Consider the following 10,451-nt stretch of genomic DNA (forward strand, 5'->3'; position numbering starts at 1 on the left):
TTCCTATTTGTCGTCTTCTCAAAATTCGAACTATGAAGAGGGATGCCATAATCATAATCGAACTTTGAGAATGCAAATAATAAATATATCCTTGACTAAATTGAATTAAAATTTCTTGATCTAAGCTTTTAGATTGGAAATGAAGTACAACATTCTCTCCCTTAATTATAGCAAAAACAACTTTTCAGCCCCTGTAACTTTGCAAAGTGAAACTTTTGTTTTTCTATAATTAATATTGCCAACTTCCAATACTTAAAATAATAATAATCATGCTCCCACTAACATGATGATTATATCCATTCCAACATAACATTTATACTCCCACTAGCTTTGACACGTATTCAGAAAACAGTTGGACTTCTAGAAGACAATACTTATTGACTTCCAAAGTTCATATTTCCAATACGATGTGCTTCGATAAGCCTTTTTTCTAAGCTTCTCAAACTCACACACCTTTCCTTAGACAACTCACATGTGTGTCTAAACTAATTCAGAACTTATATTACTAAGTCCCAAATGTTCAGACTAATTGCCAAATCTCACAATTCGAACTATGAAGAGGGATGTCGTAATCATAATCGAGTTTGAGAATGCAGTTTACATAATTGCTATCTCCTTAAAATCTATCTTAGTGAAAGCGTTTCATCAAAATCATTTTAATGAAGGAGAGAAACCTTATGACACTTAGATTTTATGGTGCATGTGTTCCTATCCATGGAAATTTGTCATAAGCATTATGATAAGATAATGTTTGTGACAAATTCAAATTCTTATGGACAGAACTTGTTCATTCTTAATTTCTTGCCTTCAAGCGTCCCATCATTGTTTCCAAGTTATTTAGCATCTCACCTATGCTAGTCAATGTACTTTCATTGAACAAGGTGTTTGCCCTTATGCAGTCATTTGAGAACTCATAGAGCTCATATGCATAAGTAACTTTACTGGAATAGCATAGAAATAAAATTTTGTCAACACGATAGGTTATAAACCTCAAGTCGTGTGCTAGATTTTAATAGGTTTACTTCTTGATTTGTTCTTGAAACTTTTCAAGATCTTTAGACTCCCACTGACTTCTTGACATATTAGATTCTCTTATCAAGAAACATTTCTTGACAAAACAAATATCCAAGAGTTAGTGTGTGTCTATATCAAGACAAAACCTACACGCAATTTGATACTAGTTGGTCTTTGTCTTATTCAATACATCAAAACTTACCAAAATGTGCAAGTGTAGGAACATTCCTACTAAAGATTATGTCACTCAAGTCATAATCTTGGAGTATGACTCTAAGACTTGATTTTGAAACGAAGTACGATACATCTTATTGACTTAACCACTACAAAAATTTTCAATTCCTCTTCTTAGCCAAACTAGTGCACTAAGGTGTCCTTAGAGGATGAATTGTGATATGGTTCTTAATCATTAAGACGATCATAAACATGATACAAAAGTACTCTCCCTTCTTCTTAGATTGGAGATACCTTTTATCTTTCAGCCTTCATTGATTCTTCTTATTCGTTCTATCATTCATTAATACTTTTCAATGATTCAGAACCATGTTTAATCCTATAAGCATGATCATATTCACTAATCTTTTAATAAATATGATGAATAATCTTGTTGATATTTATGATGGACTCAACTAGTGCACAACATTGTGAACCCAATCTTCTAGTCCTTACTTGACTCGTTGTCAAGGAATAAGTATTAAATTTTCTAAGTACTAAGATTTCCATACATCACATCACTTAAATCATATGATTCCAAGCTTCTGTCTGATTGAAATTTGGGCGATGGGAATCTTTCCTTACTTAGAGAAATTTGACACTTCCATAAATAACATAACTAAGAATCACATCCATTTATAGAAATACACAAACATCAATTTTTTCACAACGATTTCATTGCAAGGATATATATAAATAAGACAAATAAAAAAATTATTTTATTCATAAAAGTAGCGAAAAACATGTCCTTACAATGTAAAATCAACTGAAAAACTATGTAATCAAATAATCCTAACAAATTTATCATAACTTCCTAAGCTCAAAATCTGATCTTCGAATCCATGTAATCGTAATCCATTTCTTCGTGATCAGACTCATCTTGCTCTTTCATCAAGCTTCCTCGCTTTTCACTGATCCTGCAAAAACATCCAAATGTAATCTTATCACATCATGTATTAAGAATCAATGAATAGGAACTTAATGGAGTTAGATAGTGGATTTTACCTGAAGTGGAGCCATACTCCTTGACTCTCCTATCTCTTAGATTCCTCAGGTGATCGGGGCATCTTCATATCCAACGCCCCTTTTTTGGCAGCAGAAACAGGTGACTTCTTTTGGAGCGACCACGCAAGCATGGTTGGTTGAATTACCAGACAAATATGCTTCATTACTTTGCCAAATCATTTCTAATTCAGCAGCAATAAGCATGTAAGTTAGGTCAATGAGGGTTGCGTCAAGATCCATCATATAATACTCTCTTATGAACTTATTATATGATTAAGGGAGTGAATGAAGAACCCATTCTATAGCCAACATCTTTGGGAAAGTTGCACCCAACATTATCGACCTATCAATGTGTGATTTCATCTCTAGGACGTGAGCACACACGGGTTTTCCATCTTCATATTTCATAGCCAACAAGGCTTGAGTGAGCTTAAACTTTTCAAGCCTTTGAACTTGTGGGTTAGGGAGAACAATAGGAGGAGGTGGAAGAAGTGAAGCATGATCTCTTGTTCCTCAATCGAATCGTGGAATATCGTCTTCATGTGGAAAGCTTGTTCCAAGAGATTTGGGAAGACCATAATTGTCATACTTTGACATCTACAAAACGGGAGAAAATTCAAGTTAGTTGATTGATTGAGTCCTTAATAAAACACCCAAATTAGATATTAAGGCTAGGAACCAACACGATACTCTACAACTTAGGAGAGGGATGTCGTAACCTAAATTGCAGAACATTTTAAGGTAAGTGAATGACGATTCACTAATTTTCCACCATGAAAAACGATAAAGAGATTAAGTTTTAAATGTATTGAAAACTCCTAGATCCTTTGAGATTCATTGAACTTTTCAATGGCATGTTTAAATCTTGATATGCCCCTCGATTTGTGACTGGGATGTCGAGGATCACAAAACAGGGTGTGAATAACCATGCAAATATACATGGTGCCCCCAATGTTACAGTCACCTATTCGATGTGTCGTTTAACCATACACACTCCACCGAGCTATGACAAACATTGAGTCACCCTTCGCTACCTTTGCTTAGAACCCATTTAGTGTGTCGGTTAACCACACACGCTCCACTAATGTCTTAGCAAGGGTATAAAGTGTAATTTCATGGAATTGCATCAAATTCACTTTTTCCTAAAGTAACTAAGATTTGGGAAACCTTTAGTTACTTTATAATTCGTTATACTTTTAATGGAAAGGGTTTGCCCTATCCTACCTGTTCAGCTAACGAACCTGCACCAATCAAGGAAGCGGTGGGTGAGAGTGGACACCCATTAAACGACCATTTTATAGGTTAGAACCTAATATCACCTTCATAGATCGGCTTCGTGAATGAGGCCTACTAACGGTAAGACTAGCATTTAAGTTATACATATCTAATATTAGACTTTTTAATTTTATATATAGTATAATGGTGTATTTTACACTTTTAAAATACTATATGGTCTAATTTAATAAATTACACTTTTAATTTAATTAAATGCAAACCATATCACTATGGATTTATTAACTCTCCTTTAATTATACACTTAGTTAATTTAATAAAACCATAAGGGTGCAATTTGAACTTTTCAAAAATTAGGGTTTTAGAATTTAACATTTTAAAATTAAACTTTTAATTAAAATTTAAATTCCAAAACTTGAGGGCAAGTTTTGAAACATTTCAAATCATTAGGGTTTTAATTAAATTTAAAATTTCTGAAAATTAAAATATTTTAATTTGAAGTTTTAAATATTAAAACTTTGATTTAATAATTATCCCAAAATTAAACAATTAATTTGAATTATCAAATCTTGAAGGATTATATATTAAATTAACAATTAATTTAACCTAATCCCTTAAATCCCCTAAAATTCGAAAATTAGGATGAGATAATTCAAAATCTTTAATTACCATATTAAACAATTAAAGGGATAATTACAAGATATGACATTATCCAAATCCCTAAAATTTAGGAATCTTATCTTGGGGAGGAGGCAATTTCGAAAACCCTAGGGTAGGATAACCCTAAAATTCAAAATCTTGGAGGTTAAGGAAAGGGTTTGGGAAACCCTATCAAAATTTCGAAATCTAGGTTTTAGGAACCCTAATTTCGAAAATCAAACCCTTAGGGTTTATTTGCTATAAACCCTAATATGTCAAATTCATACTTTTCTAGAAAATCGAATTGAAAACAAAACCAAAAGGCTCTGATACCACTGATGGGTTTTTTATACCAACAATCTTATGTGCGCATGCAACCCTAGATACGAATCTATGTTCTCACTATTAGTCATATAACATTATGAACACAAAGGAAACTTAACATGCTCCTAGGTAATTTCGAAAATCATGAGGAAGAATGGAATACATACCTCTTGTTGTTATGTTGTAATTGATGGGTTTTTAGCCATAAGAACATCCTATGTGCTCATACAAACCCTAATGCTTGGATCTAGGTTTCTCTATTGTACATGCAATTTATCCAAGACTATAAACCCTAGATCTAGCATATGATAATCAATATAACATATAATTAGGGTTTAGATCATACCTTGATTGTTATGTAGCAATAACAATCTCAAATCCTCCTTGTAATGACTTTAGAAAGCTTAGAGTCACAAATGTCACTCCTCTAATAGTTCATAAACACCAAGAGCAAGAGGATGAAGAAGAGAAGAGAAGGAGGCTGCCCAAAACGTGTGGAAACCCTAGAAGGAAGCTTGTCCACGTTTTTTGGGCATAAGGGCTCTATATATAGTGAGGCTATTAGGGTTATCTAACAAGGAAACCCTAATTTGGATGCTTAAGCCCTAAGCAACCCATGGACTCCTTTCCTTAAAGGCCTTGGACGATTTCTAATGGGTTTCCGGATAGAATTCGTCCACTCCTTAATATAAGGCAATCCATAACCCAAATTGCAATTATCTTATAATTACAATTCCAGTTCCTTAAGTTTAATTAATCTCTTTTAGTCACAAACTTAATTCTTATTAATTCTTGACTAATATTAATTAAACAATATGATTTCTCCTTTAATATATTATTCTCATAATATATTAATAAATCATATTTAATCCTTTCTCTCCATAATTCATCCTATCAAGTTGCTTTGGTGAAGGCAACCCAAAAGCACCATGCACCATCGGGTCAAGTACATACCAAAATAGTTATGGACTTAGACACTAATCCAACAGTCTCCCACTTGGATAAGTCTAATAACTATTCTGCGTATGACTTCAGATCCTGATCTGCAATCGTAGCTTTCCAAAGCCGCTGTCAACTCTGATCCTATCAGATACGCGTGTCCTTTAGATAAGGGATCATATATTCCTCCATTCTAGATATCGTAAGACATGATTTCTAATCATTTTCTCCGTACTATTTCTCGACTTCCGATTTATGACGACTGACTAATTGAACAAATCAAATTAGCTCTAGCCCGACCGAGCATTTACGTTTGTCATCACTAAATCATCGAGGGGCCCAAAGATATCGCTTTTATTCTACTTTGAATAAAAGGAACGGATAAACTTTGATTCAATGCTTGCTTGCACTCACTAACCGAATCACACACAACAATATGTTTTATGACACCAAGTTACCGGTGCGTTTACATATTATCAATGTGCAACCGATTTGCAATATACAACTCACACATCTCGGTTTCAAGAATATAAGATGTTATCGTCTCACCAATCACTTGTGATACAATTCATGGAGTGATTCAAGTGAGCGTGGGTTTAATCCAATGCTCAAATCACATTCATAAGCACTCATGAACGTTGCAGCAAACATTTGCTTATGTCTAATACTCTTTAGACAATCCACACACCAATTCACGACAGTCTTTATTCATACCTACTTCCAACATATGAACGACTGTGGCCCGTTCGAATAATTTGACTGTTCTAAACCAATTAAATTATTCAGGAAGTCAAAACATGCAATGTGAAACACAAGAATAATACTAATCTCATATGGCCTCAAACCTTTGAGCATAAATAAAACACCTTTTATTTATCAACATATCGATTACTCATTATTTGTTGTTTCGGGTAATCAACTTTTTACTTGAATTATTAGAACACTTGTCCCATGCTCTTAGCATGCACACAATGTTTACCTATGGTTCTTACTTTGTGAAATAGATCAAATTGAACACATTTCTAATCACACTCATTTCACAACTCCGAATCCTTATCACAAGTAAAAGAAATTCTTGCCACTTATGGAATATGCTAGATTCTAACATTTTATGCAATGATCCTTTCGTAATGTCATAGCACAAAAGTCACAATGACTATTGCCAATGATATTACAAAGTCCTCTATCTGAGATTGTTACAAGACAATTCCTTAGATATGATGTCTCTCACTCAAAGTACATTCCTTTGAACATCCTATTGCATAAAAGTTTCTAATCTAGACACAGATTTTCAATATTCAATTCCCAATATGGAAAACTTTCCATACTTACCATATGACAACTCATTCTCAATAGAATCTTATCTATTCAAAATAATGTCGATATGGTCCATACAATACTATACTTCCAACTACTCACAAGCGACCAATCCTAGGCGAACTTTGGATTGTCCTTTGATAGTTGTTTAATTATCTTAGTCAAAACCGATTCTTGTCCCTTTTCCCTCTAAATGTGCTAGATTTGGGAAATTTTTAGAATGGTGAAATATTATAGCATTTGCAATCTATCTTATACCCGAAGCGTATGGACACAATGCATAATGTCTTACATGAAGATTCGATACTTTATCAATCTTCTGCCATAATATTTTATGTGCTACGTTCTCAAAATTTGAACTATGAAGAGGAATGACGTAATCATAATCAATATTTGTGAAGACACTATGTTTCCTTGACTAAATTATTAACATTCCATAACCTAAGCCTTTAGATTTGAAATGAATCATAATATTCTCTCCCTTAATTATAGTAAAACAACTATTCAACCCTTACAACTTTGCAAGGTATGACTCTTGTTTTCTATAATTAATATTGCTAACTTGCAATACTTGCCTTAATAATCATACAATCATAACATTTATGCTCCCACTATCAAGATGATTATTATAAACATAACACTTATGCTCCCACTAGCTTTGACATGTATTCAGAAACCGGCTTAACTTCTAGAAAAACAATACTTATTGAATTTCTTAAGTTCATGTTTCTAATACCTAATGCTTTGATAATCCTTTATCTAAGCTTATACACCTTTCCTTTAGATAGCTCATATGTGTGTCTAAACAATTTAGACTAATTGCTAAATCTCACAATTCAAATCATGGAAAGGGATACCGTAACCATAATCGAATTCGAGAATTCAATTTCACAATCACTATCTTCCTAAAATCTTTCTTAGTGAAAGCATTTCCTCACAGTCACTTTCATGAAGGAGGGAATCTTAAGACACTTAGATTTTAATGGTGTATGTGTTCCTATCCATGTGAATTTGTCAAAACCAAGGTTTACGACAAATTCAAACTCATATGGACCGAACTTTCTTAATCTTGATTTCTTGCCTTATGGTAGCACAGCTGCCCACCATGTCTTCCAAGTAGTTAAGCAGCTCACCCTTTCCTGTCAATGTACCTTTCATTGATCAAGGTCCTTGCCTTTTATGCATTCAAATGAGAACTCATAGGGCTCACATGCATAATTAACTCAATTGGAACGGAACAGAAACAATATAGTGTCAACACGATAGGTTGTAAACCTCAACTCGTGTGCTAGTGATGATCAATAAGGTCTATTTTGATTTGTTCGTGAAACCTTTCAAGACCATTAAGACTCCCACTGACTCCTTGACATATAAGATTCTCTTGTCAATAAACATTTCTTGACAAACAAATATTCAAGAGTTAGTGTAGTTTTTATCAAAACACTTCATAAATTGGTCCTAGTTGGTCTTTGTCTTATCCAAGACATCACAACTTTCCACCTTTGATGAATCTTATAAACCTTCTTAATACTTATCACTTAATTTCACAATCTTAACTCTAAGACTTTTTTTGGAACGAAGTATGATTGAGTTCTTGATTTAACCATTTCTTCAATTCTTGATTCCTCTTCTTAGACATACAATTGTACTAAGACTCACTTAGAGGATCAATTGAGATATGGTTCTTAATCATTAAGACCTATCATAAAGCATAAAATGTACTCTCCCTTCTTCTTAGAATGGAGAAACTTTTATCTTTCTGCCTACTTGATTCTTCTTATTCATTCTGCTATTGACTTAAACTTTTTCAATCAATTCAGAATTACACTTAATCTTATAAGTACAATCATATTTACTAAACCTTTAGTAAATCATGACGAATATCTTGTTACTCTTATGGTGGACACAACTTTGTGTACTCGGTCTCCTAGTTCTTCACTTGACACTTTGTCAATGAATTAGTCTATTTTTCCAAATATGAAATTTCTCATTCATCGTGCAACCAAGTTGCATGATTCCAAGTTTCTGTCCAATTGAAACTTGGGCGATGAGAAACTCTCCTTATTTGGTAAATTCTCGACATTTCCACAAACAACATAATTAAGAATCAAATCCATTATTGCTAATATTAGAAACATTCAAACATCAATTTTTCATATATGCCATTGCAAGGATAAATAAATAATATAAAATCAAAATTTATTTTATTGCGGAAAAATTTGTCCTTACAATGCAATTCATTGAAAAACTATGCTAATACATCTTTCTTAGCAATCTAATTCTAACTCTAAGTAGTAGCTCAAGAATCTAATCTTCAAGTAATGCGATCGAAATCCATTCCTTCACGGTTAGATTCTACTCACTTCTTCCCTTAAGCTTCCTTTCTTTTCTTCGATCCTACAAAACATCAATTGTAATCTTATCACATTATGTATTAAGAATCTAGAATAGAAGCTTAAAAGAGTTAGTCAATGGATTTTTTACCTAAATCAGAGCCATACGTTCTGACTCTCCCATCTCTTAGATCTCTTAGGTAAATAGAGCAGCTTCGTCTCCAATTGTAACATCCCCCTCTGGCACGTATCACAATATTGTCCGCTTTGGGCCACTCGGCACGAGGACTTCCCAGGGGGTCACCCATCCTGGTACTACCCCCGCCCGAGCACGCTTAACTGCAGAGTTCTTATGGGATCTGCTGCCCTCGCGACTTTAAAAGGCGTTATGATAGGGAAGGTATCCACACCCCTTATAAGGAATGCTTAGTTCTCCTTCCCAGCCGATGTGGGATCAGATCTAACCCACTTTCACCCCCCATTATAGGGTTCGACGTCCCCGTCGAATACATCGACCCGTGCCCTGGCTCTGATACCATTTCGGCTGGGAAGGAGAACTAAGCATTCCTTATAAGGGGTGTGGATACCTTCCCTATCACAACGCGTTTTAAAGTCGTGAGGGCAGCAGATCCCATAAGAACTCTGCAGTTAAGCGTGCTCGAGCGGGAGTAGTACCAGGATGGGTGACCCCCTGGGAAGTCCTCGTGTCGAGTGGCCCAAAGCGGACAATATTGTGATACGTGCCAGAGGGGGATGTTACAGATTGGTATCAGAGCATTGTTTATAGTGAGCTAAGTATATCAATTCATAAAAGATATACGACCTATAAACACAAAGGGATAAAACACTCTGACCAAGAATTATACTTTAAAATATAACCATATTTTACCAAAGTATAATAACACCCAGAATCTAAACACTCGAACAAAGGTATCACAAGAAAAACAAGAATAAAAGTCTTCGGATGTTGAGCATTACCGTCAAACCTGGGCAGTTATGTAATCGTAAGCTGGAATAAATATAACCTGATCAACTACATTTATTCGAGATGCGATGAACGTGTGCTTGGGAGTGATAGTGGTGTTGCAACAGGTCCGAAACTTACCAACTAGGAATGTTAGAGCCAAACACCAAGATAAAATACTATAGGAGTATTTTGGAACACTAAAAGATTCACACTAATCCCAGAATTCATACTCAGAAGATAAGGAAACAAACAAGAATTAAAATACCATAGGGGTATTTTAGAATACATAAACAACCTTGCGTGAAGAACTAAAAAGATCCTCATTGATATACCTACAATTACAGAGAGTATACTCCCAAGGTTATATATAATAAGGATCCCATAGGTTGAGAATGTGTGGTTTCGCCCTATTTCCTTTTCCTTGTTCGGATGTGGATCTAGAGTAGTACCACATATTCGATGGCCTA

General features: G+C 34.4%; 1 pseudogene; it reads left to right on the forward strand.

The window, feature by feature from the left end:
* The first annotated feature begins 9,615 nt into the window (after positions 1-9,615).
* Positions 9,616-9,733, forward strand: LOC145049185 (5S ribosomal RNA; annotated as a pseudogene).
* The last annotated feature ends 718 nt before the right edge of the window (positions 9,734-10,451 follow it).

The sequence above is a fragment of the Lactuca serriola genome, chromosome 4 (assembly GCF_051521515.1).
Source record: "Lactuca serriola cultivar US96UC23 chromosome 4, Lser_US96UC23_V15, whole genome shotgun sequence".
NCBI classification, from domain to species: Eukaryota; Viridiplantae; Streptophyta; class Magnoliopsida; order Asterales; family Asteraceae; genus Lactuca; species Lactuca serriola.